At 38.9% G+C, this 14,655-nt stretch overlaps 1 long non-coding RNA gene across 2 annotated transcripts in view; it reads right to left on the bottom strand.

Annotated features, from left to right (window-relative positions):
• LOC139746026 (uncharacterized) overlaps nt 1-12,257 on the bottom strand; it is a 124,063-nt gene extending 111,806 nt beyond the window's left edge. Inside the window, exons 1-2 of one of the 2 annotated variants that reach the window (XR_011712045.1) lie at nt 12,178-12,257; nt 662-883 (exon numbers count right to left, since the gene is read on the bottom strand). This is a non-coding gene — a long non-coding RNA (uncharacterized lncRNA). Of the gene's footprint in view, nt 1-661; nt 884-10,945; nt 11,215-12,177 lie in introns of those variants that run through there. The other variant, XR_011712046.1, reaches the window with a different exon arrangement.
• Between the last annotated feature and the right edge of the window lie 2,398 nt (nt 12,258-14,655).

The following is a 14,655-nucleotide window of genomic DNA, read 5'->3' as shown; positions in this document are numbered from 1 at the left end:
ACTGCCTATAAAGGGTTGCCTCAAACAGACACCTCAGCTTCCAGTGGCATTAAACTTGCATGCATAAATGCTCTTCCTTCTCAGAGTATAAAAGAAATGTCAAAGCCTACTAAAATCATCCATTTTAAGCTTGCATGGGACACTCTCCTCTGGTACTATATTTTGCTTTAACTCATTTCAGGCGACTTAATGATAAAAACAAACCAAAAAAGAACATCAAATAAAAAAACCAGGAAAAAGTGGTTCTATGGCTGATCCCAGTCTTTTATATTTCTTCTGTTCTTCCCATTTCCAACTACTTATCCTCAAACAAACTCCCTATCCCCTAAACCCATCCACCCACAAATCTTCCAAAACTCTTCTGTTCCCCAACCCAAGCCTTCCAATCAATGTCAAGAAAGAGTTACTTCCATCTTTACTTCAGCCACATCATCATCGGGTCTGATCGACAAATGAACTGCTGCTTTCAATTTTACCACTTTTTCACAGCAGAAGTATCACTGTCTAAATTCCATGTCTAAATTAATGTCCTCTAAGGAAAAATTCAGCGAGCTGAAATCATTCTTCCTACCTTGTAGCTACTGACTGTAGACTGAATGCAATTAATTAAAGAAGGCTCTGGCCTTTTGCATGGGTAACTGTTATTACTCATGGTACTAACCTTAAGATTATAGGCAACAGTTGAGGTATCACAGGGCCAGTTGTGGGTGGTATATAACACTGAGCAGGGTGGAATAGGGTGTGGTGGTGGGTGAAGACATGTCTGGGTGAACCACTTTCGCCTGCTTGTTCTTTGTTGTTAATGTGCACTGTTCCTTCTCTGGTCTTATCAATGGGATTGCCATGGCCTCCCCTTTCTCTTGCTTACCATAGTGCAATCTCCCTATAAACAAAAATTAAATCATGACCGATGTCACTAACATCTAGGCTGCCATGTGGAGTCATCCACTCTAACAACCAATGTTATACACCTGTAATAAAGTTCAAATACACTATTGTGTAAACTCCACACAGTGAAAGTGTATTCCTCATGTATCTATCTTGTATCCCATTTTCATTGTCAATGTTACATGCCTGTTGTTGTTCGCTGATGATACAGCCCTGGTGGCTGATTCATGTGAGAAACTGCAGAAGCTGGTGACTGAGTTTGGTAAAGTGTGTCAAAGAAGAAAGTTTAGAGTAAATGTGAATAAGAGCAAGGTTATTAGGTACAGTAGGGTTGAGGGTCAAGTCAATTGGGAGGTAAGTTTCAATGGAGAAAAACTGGAGGAAGTAAAGTGTTTTAGATATCTGGGAGTGGATCTGGCAGCGGATGGAACCATGGAAGCCGAAGTGAATCATAGGGTGGGGGAGGGGGCGAAAATTCTGGGAGCCTTGAGGAATGTTTGGAAGTCGAGAACATTATCTCAGAAAGCAAAAATGGGTATGTTTGAAGGAATAGTGGTTCCAACAATGTTGTATGGTTGCGAGGCGTGGGCTATGGATAGAGTTGTGCGCAGGAGGGTAGATGTGCTGGAAATGAGATGTTTGAGGACAATATGTGGTGTGAGGTGGTTTGATCGAGTAAGTAATGTAAGGGTAAGAGAGATGTGTGGAAATAAAAAGAGTGTGGTTGAGAGAGCAGAAGAGGGTGTTTTGAAATGGTTTGGTCACATGGAGAGAATGAGTGAGGAAAGATTGACAAAGAGGATATATGTGTCAGAGGTGGAGGGAACGAGGAGAAATGGGAGACCAAATTGGAGGTGGAAAGATGGAGTGAAAAAGATTTTGAGTGATCGGGGCCTGAACATGCAGGAGGATGAAAGGCGTGCAAGGAATAGAGTGAATTGGAATGATGTGGTATACCGGTGTCGACGTGCTGTCAATGGATTGAACCAGGGCATGTGAAGTTCTGTGGGGCCTGGATGTGGAAAGGGAGCTGTGGTTTCGGTGCATTATTACATGACAGCTAGAGACATGGTGTGAACAAATGGGGCCTTTGTTGTCTTTTCCTAGTGCTACCTCGCACACATGAGGGGGAGGGGGTTGTTATCCCATGTGTGGCGAGGTGGCGATGGGAATAAATAAAGGCAGACAGTATGAATTATGTACATGGGTATATATGTATATGTCTGTGTGTGTATATATATGTATACATTGAGATGTATAGGTATGTATATTTGCGTGTGTGGACGTGTATGTATATACATGTGTATGTGAATGGGTTGGGCTGTTCTTTAGTCTGTTTCCTTGCGCTACCTCGCTAACGCGGGAGACAGCGACAAAGCAAAATAAACAAATAAATAAATAAATGAATAGATAAATAATAATAAACTACGGTCTATAACCCACACTATGAATGTGTATTTCACTTGTACTTCATGGCCCATCCTCCTAAACTCCCAAGGAAAAGGTGTGGCTCTGCATTTTTATTCTATTACCATTAAGGTTGGAGTGAAATGCAGTCACGGGTCACTGTATAAATGTATGGGGTGCCAGTTCAGGGTGTGTAGGCATGTCATTTGAGATACAACTAGAGTACAATCATTAAACCTTCAACACATTCAATACACACATAATATAAGCATGACAGACAGCACCTCTCCTTTGCAAGTAATCGTCCACTTGCTTTCATTATCTTTAAAAGTGTTTAAAATCCACACTGGCCTGTAGTCCAGCACAATTCCCAATCTCCTACCTAGACTCATTTCATGTAGGGAACAACTTTCAAAAGGACATAAGTCTTAAATTTGATGATTTTTAAAGTACACCAGTAAGGTTTCAACAGTAATCTAAAGTTGCTATGGGCAGACACTTTCACACATACAAATTTCCTAACCACAGAGACCAAATCCCATGCTCCATCACCCAAATTTACAATCAATTTACAGCAAATCCCTAAATTGTTGCCCTGCATCATTGGTAAATCATCTGATCACATAAAATTTTGGGGAAATACAATACAACTGCAGACAGAAGTGAAACGTAAGCGGACTTAAAATATTACCTGTATATCCAGAGATGTACAACATAACTGTCTCTATCCACGTCTTTCACTACCACCTGGGACTGATCACACATCAAGACAATTTCATTTTGTTTTTTCAATTAGTTTCCTTCTAATAATAATTACACGATGCAGGTCACCACAGGCCTTAAGATCTGCTGCTATGTCTGTCACTGTGATGAATGTTACCTACTGCACGATTATGCTATCCACACAATCTTATAGGCTGTGTTCATGTGTTTCAATAGTGTATTGGCATCACTATATCTTGATCTAATTTGGTTTCTTCACCATTTCCCACTAAAAGAAAGCAAGCCCCGTCCTTGATCCAATTCATCCATCATAACTACCAATAATGTTATCAAAGCTCTCCAAGGTTTTTGGAGCTTTTCTATCAGTCCACCATCCTGCAAGTACACAAACTGCCTTGGGATTTACTCAAACATCTCTGCTTGCTACAGAAAAAAATATGTTTATCCAAAGAGTAACCATGTCATTGAACATTGCTGCAAAACTCATTTTCCTTACATGTTCTTCTAGATGATACTGAGACACAAGGGTCTAGGACAGTAGGGCAATCACAAAATTTGTGTAATCCACAATTATGTTCCAGAAGAGATGAACAGCCACTCGGTTCCAATCTCTTCCAAGCCAGGTAAAGTTCTGTTTGGGATTTTGAAGGGATTTGTTTGATTTGTTTGATAAAATCAAATTCTTGAAAGGTTACCTGGCCTCAACATCCTTGAAGATGAAACAAACAAAATGTTGCTGAGGTAAGCCAAAACTATGACTTTGGAGGAAGTTAATTTAAAAAGGATAGCAGAAATCCCTCATAAAATCTGCAAGGCTATGCACAAGCATAGATTGATCTTGATCTACTTGATCTTCAAAGATGAAGCAGTATTTGCCAGTAAAAATCCTTTTAAGTTCTGGCTGAATGACCGGCTGTTTAACTTTATGGTTTAGCAGACACTATTAAGATGTTTACCTTAAACATGTCTTTCAGGATATAAGCATTTAATAAAAATCCAGTGCAAGCTTCACAAAAGATGTGAATTTCTCTCATGGTTTCTTTCATTTCACAACCATGATCAATGGGTGTACACCTGTCAAATCCCATCAGGCTCGAAGGGTATTCAGTTACTTGTAATCAAGTAGTTATTTCCCTATTAGGGGCGATCGTAGCCTAGCTGTTAGTATTCCTGACTACCACGCAAAAGGCCCTGGATTCAAATCCTGGCAATTGGAGGGTATATGTGTTGTATGAAAGTGCATGTTCATATACCTCTGTGTTTGTACAGTAAGGTTCTGTAAAGTGCTAGTTGCTGGCAATGTGAGCCTGATAGGATTTGACTGGTGTGGACCCTATTGCTCATGGATGTGAGATGAAGAGTATTCAATTACTTCTAATCGAATAGTTATTTCCCTGTTAGGGACCATAGCCTGTCTGTTAGCATTCCAGACAACCATACAAAAGGTCCTGGGTTCAAATCCTGGCTGTTGGAAAGTATTATGTGTTTTTATGAAAGTGCACGTTCTTATGCACTATATGCACCATGTTTCCTGTGGGACGGGGTAGCAGCAGGAATGGATGAAGGCAAGCGAGTTTAAATGTGTACATGTGTATATGTGTATGTGTCTGGGTATGTGTATGTATATGTGTGTATATTGATATGTATATGTATGTATATGTGCATTTATGAATATACATATACATATATATATTCCTGGGATAGGGTATTCCTGGGGATAGAGGAGAAAGAATACTTCCCATGTATTCCCTGCGTGTCGTAGAAGGTGACTAAAAGGGAAGGGAGCGGGGGGCTGGAAATCCTCCCCTCTCGTTTTTTTTTTTTTTTCCAAAAGAAGGAACAGAGAAGGGGGCCAGGTGAGGATATTCCCTCAAAGGCCCAGTCCTTTGTTCTTAATGCTACCTCGCTATCGCGGGAAATGGCGAATAGTATGAAAAAAAAAAAATAAAAAAAAAATAAAAATCCAAAATAACTTTTCCTTTTCACTTCCCTTTTAGGACCAAAAAAGAAATTCACATATGATGTGTTTGCCTATCATCTTTGCAGTGTATTCCTATTAAAGTTATGTCACAGGATGTCCTAAAAAGAAAAAAATCCACAATGGTGTCTGAGATTTACAACTCCATCTTTGATCTCTTTTTAATATCAGAAAACTCATTTGCTGAATCTCCAGAAGTCTCAGATATTCTGGAGTTGCCCGACTGGCAAGATGCATTTACATGGAAAACTTTCCCAAAGACCTAGCTCATCGGCCTATAAAGGGTTGCCTCAAACAGACATCTCAGCTTCCAGTGGCATTAAACTTGCATGCATAAATGCTCTTCCTTCTCAGAGTATGAAAGGAATGTCAAAGCCTACTAAAATCATCCATTTTAAGATGATATAACAGGTTTAAAAAGTCAGTGTCCTCAATGTATTATCCTTCAATGTCTTAGTTATGTAGTACATAACTAATATGAACTGTTTTCCTCGCACCAATCTTCCTACGAGATCCAGTTCAAGGAAGTTTCTGAAAGGCATCATAGAGAAAAAGTTACAGATGGGTTAGCACTGCAATAACTACTGGCTCTTCTTACTCAAGATACATATTGTTGTTTCCATTTCTGCTTAGATCCCAGAGACAATAACTGTCTCTTTGCATGGAACTGATGCTGTTTTAAGACATGCCCCTAAATTCTCCCAGAGCTTCACTTTAACTGAATTATGATAAAAATACATATCTATGTAAGCAGTATTAGTGAAAGAGAAGAGAGAGGCATTTGGACGATTTTTGCAGGGAAAAAATGCAATTGAGTGGGAGATGTATAAAAGAAAGAGACAGGAGGTCAAGAGAAAGGTGCAAGAGGTGAAAAAAAGGGCAAATGAGAGTTGGGGTGAGAGAGTATCATTAAATTTTAGGGAGAATAAAAAGATGTTCTGGAAGGAGGTAAATAAAGTGCGTAAGACAAGGGAGCAAATGGGAACTTCAGTGAAGGGCGCAAATGGGGAGGTGATAACAAGTAGTGGTGATGTGAGAAGGAGATGGAGTGAGTATTTTGAAGGTTTGTTGAATGTGTTTGATGATAGAGTGGCAGATATAGGGTGTTTTGGTCGAGGTGGTGTGCAAAGTGAGAGGGTTAAGGAAAATGTTTTGGTAAACAGAGAAGAGGTAGTGAAAGCTTTGCGGAAGATGAAAGCCAGCAAGGCAGCAGGTTTGGATGGTATTGCAGTGGAATTTATTAAAAAAGGGGGTGACTGTATTGTTGACTGGTTGGTAAGGTTATTTAATGTATGTATGACTCATGGTGAGGTGCCTGAGGATTGGCGGAATGCGTGCATAGTGCCATTGTACAAAGGCAAAGGGGATAAGAGTGAGTGCTCAAATTACAGAGGTATAAGTTTGTTGAGTATTCCTGGTAAATTATATGGGAGGGTATTGATTGAGAGGGTGAAGGCATGTACAGAGCATCAGATTGGGGAAGAGCAGTGTGGTTTCAGAAGTGGTAGAGGATGTGTGGATCAGGTGTTTGCTTTGAAGAATGTATGTGAGAAATACTTAGAAAAGCAAATGGATTTGTATGTAGCATTTATGGATCTGGAGAAGGCATATGATAGAGTTGATAGAGATGCTCTGTGGAAGGTATTAAGAATATATGGTGTGGGAGGAAAGTTGTTAGAAGCAGTGAAAAATTTTTATCGAGGATGTAAGGCATGTGTACGTGTAGGAAGAGAGGAAAGTGATTGGTTCTCAGTGAATGTAGGTTTGCGGCAGGGGTGTGTGATGTCTCCATGGTTGTTTAATTTGTTTATGGATGGGGTTGTTAGGGAGGTGAATGCAAGAGTTTTGGAAAGAGGGGCAAATATGAAGTCTGTTGGGGATGAGAGAGCTTGGGAAGTGAGTCAGTTGTTGTTCGCTGATGATACAGCGCTGGTGGCTGATTCATGTGAGAAACTGCAGAAGCTGGTGACTGAGTTTGGTAAAGTGTGTGGAAGAAGAAAGTTAAGAGTAAATGTGAATAAGAGCAAGGTTATTAGGTACAGTAGGGTTGAGGGTCAAGTCAATTGGGAGGTGAGTTTGAATGGAGAAAAACTGGAGGAAGTGAAGTGTTTTAGATATCTGGGAGTGGATCTGGCAGCGGATGGAACCATGGAAGCGGAAGTGGATCATAGGGTGGGGGTGGGGGCGAAAATTCTGGGGGCCTTGAAGAATGTGTGGAAGTCGAGAACATTATCTCGGAAAGCAAAAATGGGTATGTTTGAAGGAATAGTGGTTCCAACAATGTTGTATGGTTGCGAGACGTGGGCTATGGATAGAGTTGTGCGCAGGAGGATGGATGTGCTGGAAATGAGATGTTTGAGGACAATGTGTGGTGTGAGGTGGTTTGATCGAGTGAGTAACGTAAGGGTAAGAGAGATGTGTGGAAATAAAAAGAGCATGGTTGAGAGAGCAGAAGAGGGTGTTTTGAAGTGGTTTGGGCACATGGAAAGAATGAGTGAGGAAAGATTGACCAAGAGGATATATGTGTCGGAGGTGGAGGGAACGAGGAGAAGAGGGAGACCAAATTGGAGGTGGAAAGATGGAGTGTAAAAGATTTTGTGTGATCGGGGCCTGAACATGCAGGAGGGTGAAAGGAGGGCAAGGAATAGAGTGAATTGGAGCGATGTGGTATACCGGGGTTGACGTGCTGTCAGTGGATTGAATCAAGGCATTGAAGCGTCTGGGGTAAACCATAGAAAGCTGTGTAGGTATGTATATTTGCGTGTGTGGACGTATGTATATACATGTGTATGGGGGGGGGGCATTTCTTTCGTCTGTTTCCTTGCGCTACCTTGCAAACGCGGGAGACGGCGACAAAGTATAATAATAGTAATAATCTCTGTAAGCATGTCCTTAGGGATATGATAGAAAGGACACGTGAATGCCAGCACATCATCTACATGCTGTAGAAACCAACTACGTGGGGTGGGAACAACCTCTGGCAAGGCTGTATCATTGGGAGTACAGTCTCATAAAAGAACCTTTCATACCAAAGGAGTTCATCACTTCCCTGCTTCTGGAAATCCAGGACCTTTTCTTGAATGGGGTTCTAGGGCAATTACAAATACATACATACTTAAAGCATGTTTCACTCCAACATTTCACTTTCTCAGTTCCCCCTTCTCCTTGTTCCCAACATTTCTGATGTGTGTGTGCCCTCTTATCATTTGTCCAAACTATTCCAAAACACTCTTCAGCTCTCTCATCCATGCTATTCTTACTTATACATCTCTCTTACATCCTGTCATTTCTTATTTGATCAACCCATGAGCTTCTAACCATAGCTTTCTTCACTAAAAATTATGATAAAACTCTTCAAAATCACAATCAATTTTTTTTTTTTTATTATTATACTTTGTCGCTGTCTCCCGCGTTAAGAAATTCATGTCTAAATTCCAAGTATTTGCTGTGACAGCTCATTCCTCAAATATTAAGTCATTAAACTACCTATGATTTTAATATGAACAAAATTTAGGATTACATCATTTATGGAACGAGTAAAGTCTAAGGTCATTCTTATAAGGGTTAATTACCAGTTCACCCATGCAGCTACAGTAGATTTGGGTGCCAATGATCTTGTGCTGCAATGCTACTATAATGATCAGCAAGTACACGAAGAGTTGCAAACTATGACTTTTAATGTTTTACTTTATTCTACCAACTTATAGGTGATAGTAGCAAGAGCTGTGTACATCAGGGAGAAGCTGAAGATAATCAATGTAAAATTAAATAATACCCTTGTGAAAGACCAATAGAGCCGATGAAACCTTGTCTAACCTTCCCTAATGGCAAAGAAATATCGAGGAAATACATTAACGTTAAATTAGCTTGCCAGTGAGATTACATTACAATAGCCAGCAATAAGCAGGCTCGGTCTGTTGTAGCATCTGGCATGATAATCATAGGTATGACTGGTATTCTTTAGATATTTTTAACATAGTTAAATGCATTTTTGGCATTATAGAAACTGATGTACATCCCTTGATATTCATAACTATTTACTTTTTCTAGTCTCGCTCCATTAAACATGAAAATTCTGTTATTCACTGTTCTTGACTGCAATTTAGTTTTGATTCCATTTATCACGAACCCCATATGTGAACACAACAGTTAAACTTCAACAAGTGCCTTATATCTTCATTATCACATTGTCATGAAATATCATCTGCATAAATTATATCTTGTGTACATACTGGAAATCTATGTCTGCTTATCCGAATCATTAAAACGATGAAATGACAAGACTTAAAACTCCTCCTTGTGGATTACCCAGCTCAAATCTCCTTCAGATTCAAAACCCTGAAACCAAACTTTTGCCCTTCTCCCTAACAAATAATCTCCAATCTGTTTTAGTAAATTATCTCTGACCCCTTCATTTATCAGCTCTTTACGTACTACATCTTTGTTTGCTTTATCAAAAGCACCTTTCAAGTCAACAAAAACTCTTATCATTAACGTTAGCATCACTCAAACACTTTTATAACACAAACAGTTGCAATTTTGCCTTTGCTAAACACAAATTAATTATCAAATTCAAGGTTACCTAATTTATAAGTCAACCTATTCAAGATAATTTCTTCCATCATTTAACATAAACAGGTTGTTTTTTTTTTTTGTTTTTTTTTCCATACTATTCGCCATTTCCCGCGTTTGCAAGGTAGCGTTAAGAACAGAGGACTGGGCCTTAGAGGGAAAATCCTCACCTGGCCCCCTTCTCTGTTCCTTCTTTTGGAAAATTAAAAAATGTTAATGTTATGGGCCTGTAATCTTTATCACCTTTAGGAATTAAACAAGGCCAATCTTCCATCTAGTGGGTAAATTTCCCTTCTTACATGACATGTTAAAAAGATCCAATACATGACTATTCTCCAGTGCAACTAGATAATTTAATATACCTTAGGTCAATCCATCTTCCCCAGGAGCCGTTGACCTTCCCTTTGTACAAGCATTCAAAAATGCATCTCTAATAAATGGTACCCATGTATCACCATTAAGTTTTTTCCTGTGTGTCAAATAACTGTCTTCTTTCAGAGTGGCAGATACTTCTCAGTCTTGTATATTACTTGGTAAGCTTTCAAAGCTGGAGGAATAATCCTATTTACCCACGAGTTCACCAGCTTTAGTTTTTGGATCAGGATGAGCAATAATTTTGCTCTTTATTTCGCTTACTTTATTCACTTCTCTCCACACACTTGTCAAATTTGTCGATTTGATAGCAAATCATTTCAATAATTTTTCCGTGTTTGTTGTCTTACAAGAATCATATGGATTTTGACTTCATCAACTCTGGTGCTTTTCTTAGCAATGTATTCCAACCCTTAACTAGCTTATGTGTGGTCTAAGCTGGCTTATGCCTCCTGCCTTGACTACTTAAGTCTTATTTAAAATGTCATCAATTATTTTCAATATGGGTTCATAGATTTGTGTTTATTCTCCATAGATTTGACCTAGGCTTTAACAGCTTAGTTTGTATACTATCCTTTGAGTGCTGCATGTAAACCATTTCTAAATTTAACAAAGAATCGACCTCACTTCTACCATCTAACCCCTTAATCAAACCAATTAACTATGGTTTAGGTTCAGATTTATCTGAGTTTAACCAGGTCATTTAACCCTAACAAATCTGTCATCTAATTGAAGATCTTCATTATGTAAATATGTGGGAACATCAAATATGATAATCTTAGTGCATGTCTCCCTTCCATCTGGTCCCTCCATAATAACACCTTCAGAACCACAAGTGGTTAAGAAATCTAACAGCATCATTGATCTTGACAGTCACATAAGGTCTATATGTTCCTTGAAGGAAACCTTAAAACTCCTGTGGTACTTAGAGAGTCGTACTGTCCTCTGTAGCTTCTGGTGAAACTCCAAATGTACTGTAAGGGGGGAAATATGGCCTCAACCTACCCAAAGGTCACTGTGTCTCTGCCTCTCCGCCTCCAGAGTTAATTCCCTCCATTTCCTCGTCATGCCTATCACTCAGGTGAGGAGGATGACCAACCCTTTAACATATTGTTATCAGTGTTCTTCCTCGTTTCCTCTCACTAGAGTTACTTTTACCCTTGGTGTTCATCACCGCGATACCATCTCGAAGCTTCGTTCATCCCACTTTGGGCACCCGGGACCATCATTTCTGGTCTTAGTTGACGAATTTGGACAATAGTGTTATTATTACCCCTCGATTTTCTCGTCTTATGACTTGATATGAAGTGGTTTCTAACCCCGTCAAATTCTAATTCAAAGCCTTGCCCAAGTTATGGAGACACTTGGAGGAAGAGGGACGTCAGGCCAAAACCCAGACTCAATCATCAACTTTACAGTTAAGAAATCCATTAATATCACGATCGTCAACATTTGACGACTTCAATACATATTCAGAACATACTGTTTACTGGCTACTTGGGCCTAAAACATTATTTCTGACCACAACTCCAGCCCAGTGGTATGAGATATAGAGAAACACATGTGGAACTGCAGACGAAGAAGCGCTGGAGAAAGTAGGAATCGAACCCAGGCAAACAAACCTTTTGAATCAACGCTCACGTTTATTAAAATGAAAAATGAAACCTTGTTGGTACTTATCGTTGCTTTGGTCTTGCATTGCTTCAAGAGGGCTGCCAGCATCAGTGGTCGAGGTGTGGCAATGGTCAAATCATGAGATAAATGACTCCCACCTGAGTGACAGCTGTAACTACATGGTTTGGTCAGCCACAACGCCTTCTCCCCACCACCACTTCCACCATCTTTGACCCAACTTAAAACTCCTTTACCCCCAGTATGGCTGGCTCCATCAGTATTATAACCATTTGGAATCATCAGCCAATTTTCTTGGGTTTGGAAATTTAATCCTTATATGTCTTCACCAAATCCATATGGCGTCCATACCAACTTCAACCACATTCCATTTCCTCCACTTCCACGTCTGGGTATTCCACTTCCATGTCCACACAGCCAAATTCCACTCCATCCATCACATCCACGTCGAGGTATTCCACCTCCATGTCCACACAGCCAAATTCCACTCCATCCATTACTTCCACGTCTGGATATTCCACCTCCATGTCCACACAGCCATAGCCCATGTCAAATACATGGACATATCCAAATTCCATCACTTGGACAAAGGAGAATCGTCCTACCTCCTTGGTGAACATTATTATATTGAAGTGTTTGAGGAAAGGTTGAGGGAGCTTGCAAGGTGGAGCAGAGATGTTCACTCGACAGAGGTCACAGCTCAAATGATGCTCTCGGTCCCGGCTCCCCCCTTTATATACCCTGGCAACTGATCATATCCTAACATAGCTTAATATAGTGAAGTTAATATAGTGAAATTGAATATAGTGAAGTCGAATATCCTAGCATAGCTTAATATAGTGAAGTCTAATATCCTAGCATTGCTTAATATAGTGAAGTCTAATATCCTAGTATAGCTTAATATAGTGAAGTCTAATATCCTAGCATAGCTTAATATAGTGAAGTCTAATATCCTAGTATAGCTTAATATAGTGAAGTTAATATAGTGAAGTCTAATATAGTGAAGTGTAATATCCTAGTATAGCTTAATATAGTGAAGTCTAATATCCTAGTATAGCTTAATATAGTGAAGTTAATATAGTGAAGTCTAATATAGTGAAGTGTAATATCCTAGTATAGCTTAATTTAGTGAAGTTAATATAGTGAAGTCTAATATAGTGAAGTGTAATATCCTAGCATAGCTTAATATAGTGAAGTCTAATATCCTAGTATAGCTTAATATAGTGAAGTTAATATAGTGAAGTCTAATATAGTGAAGTGTAATATCCTAGGTTAGCTTAATATAGTGAAGTTAATATAGTGAAGTCTAATATAGTGAAGTGTAATATCCTAGTATAGCTTAATTTAGTGAAGTTAATATAGTGAAGTCTAATATAGTGAAGTGTAATATCCTAGTATAGCTTAATTTAGTGAAGTTAATATAGTGAAGTCTAATATAGTGAAGTGTAATATCCTAGCATAACTTAATATAGTGAAGTCTAATATCCTAGTATACCTTAATATAGTGAAATTAATATAGTGAAGTCTAATATAGTGAAGTGTAATATCCTCGTATAGCTTAATATAGTGAAGTTGATATAGTGAAGTCAATACTTTAATACAGTTAAGTTTATTTCTCAATAGTTTAATACATGTGCCTCACCTTTACAATGTACCGTCACAGAACACAAGGATTGTCATTATAATTCGTTTTTATCAGCAGAAATTAGATCAAAGTGACAAAAGATAAGTGGTTTAATATGTTATGTGTGTTCTCTGTCATCATAAAGATGGCCATCTACCCTGATGTGTAAAGAAATCATCAGTTTTGCCCAGGTTGTGGTGAAGATAAGAACATGATGATATGATAATGTGGTCATACAATAGTGTAGTTAAGATGTTGTGTTAGAACTAAGTATGTAGTGAAGATGGGAGTGTAGTGAAGAGGAGGATTTAGTGAAAATTTATAGGTTTCTTCACGCTGAACCATTCCATATAGATGACTATAGCTATAATGTAATGGCATATGACTTTAAGGGCACCAGCCAGCAGGGAAATGTCGGATATATGAATGACTGAATATTTTGTCGGCTACAGAAATAATTGAATATTTGGTACGATCGATCAAAATGCTTTTTGAAGGCAAATAATTTCTGATTTTTCAAATGATTTTTCCCAGCTGTTGGAACTGGTTTAAGTCATTAAAGATATGAAAACCGATGGAAGAGTTCAATTTAACGCTTTTACGAATGTCTTGCTGCATGTATGGGACCAGCAATTAACTACAGGAATATATTGGTCTAATGTCCCCTGGTCGTCCTACAGCAGATATTGTATGGTCTGAGACATTATTTCTGGTGGAGGTGGATTCTCTCCCGCATTTGCCGTCAATCACTTACACAAACTGACGCCATTTTGCACAAATACAGATCCCATATGATGTATTTCCCAGCACTGTTACGTTATGGACCCTAGTCATCCTAGCCTAGCCTAGCCTAAATAAAAAGGTGTGGCATAATGTGTCATATTTCTCCTTTATTCCAAGTGATAGTAAACCTAGGCTATAGAGCAACCAGGAAAGTCCATATTTGTCTAACTTCTCACATGTCTGTGTCATCTGTCATGTCGGCCATTACCATAAGGGTAATTGCGGCTTTTGATCTGGAATATCACACGTTTCCTCTCTGCCGTGAGATCTTCATACTTAAATGGTGCGACGTCACAAATATATGTCTATCGAAGGTCAACTATATGGCTCAGTTTCATTTTGTGGTACGTAGATTTATTTGACAAAATACGAAATGAAGGAAGAAGCCATCATGGAAGGCGTACCTCATGAGAGGTACAGGATTGAGGTGGATATTCCAGTTTCTAAATCCGCTCTGACTTTCTCAAGTTTTCACATTATTGAATAAATCAGACAAGCCACCATTAATCCACTGATATATTAAACTATTTCAGGAAGTTCGATTAAGCTAGACCCAGAGAGAGAGACTATATGTTTCTGTAATGGTAGAAACCCCATCATGCATTAAACTCGACTTTAATCCTATAGTCATTCTCTCGTATACAAGTATATTAAGAGTATATTGAAAGCTACTAAT

The sequence above is a fragment of the Panulirus ornatus genome, chromosome 63 (assembly GCF_036320965.1).
Source record: "Panulirus ornatus isolate Po-2019 chromosome 63, ASM3632096v1, whole genome shotgun sequence".
NCBI lineage: Eukaryota > Metazoa > Arthropoda > Malacostraca > Decapoda > Palinuridae > Panulirus > Panulirus ornatus.
The sequence above is the reverse complement of the archived record's forward strand: the minus strand, read 5'-3'. Positions and strand labels throughout refer to the sequence as shown.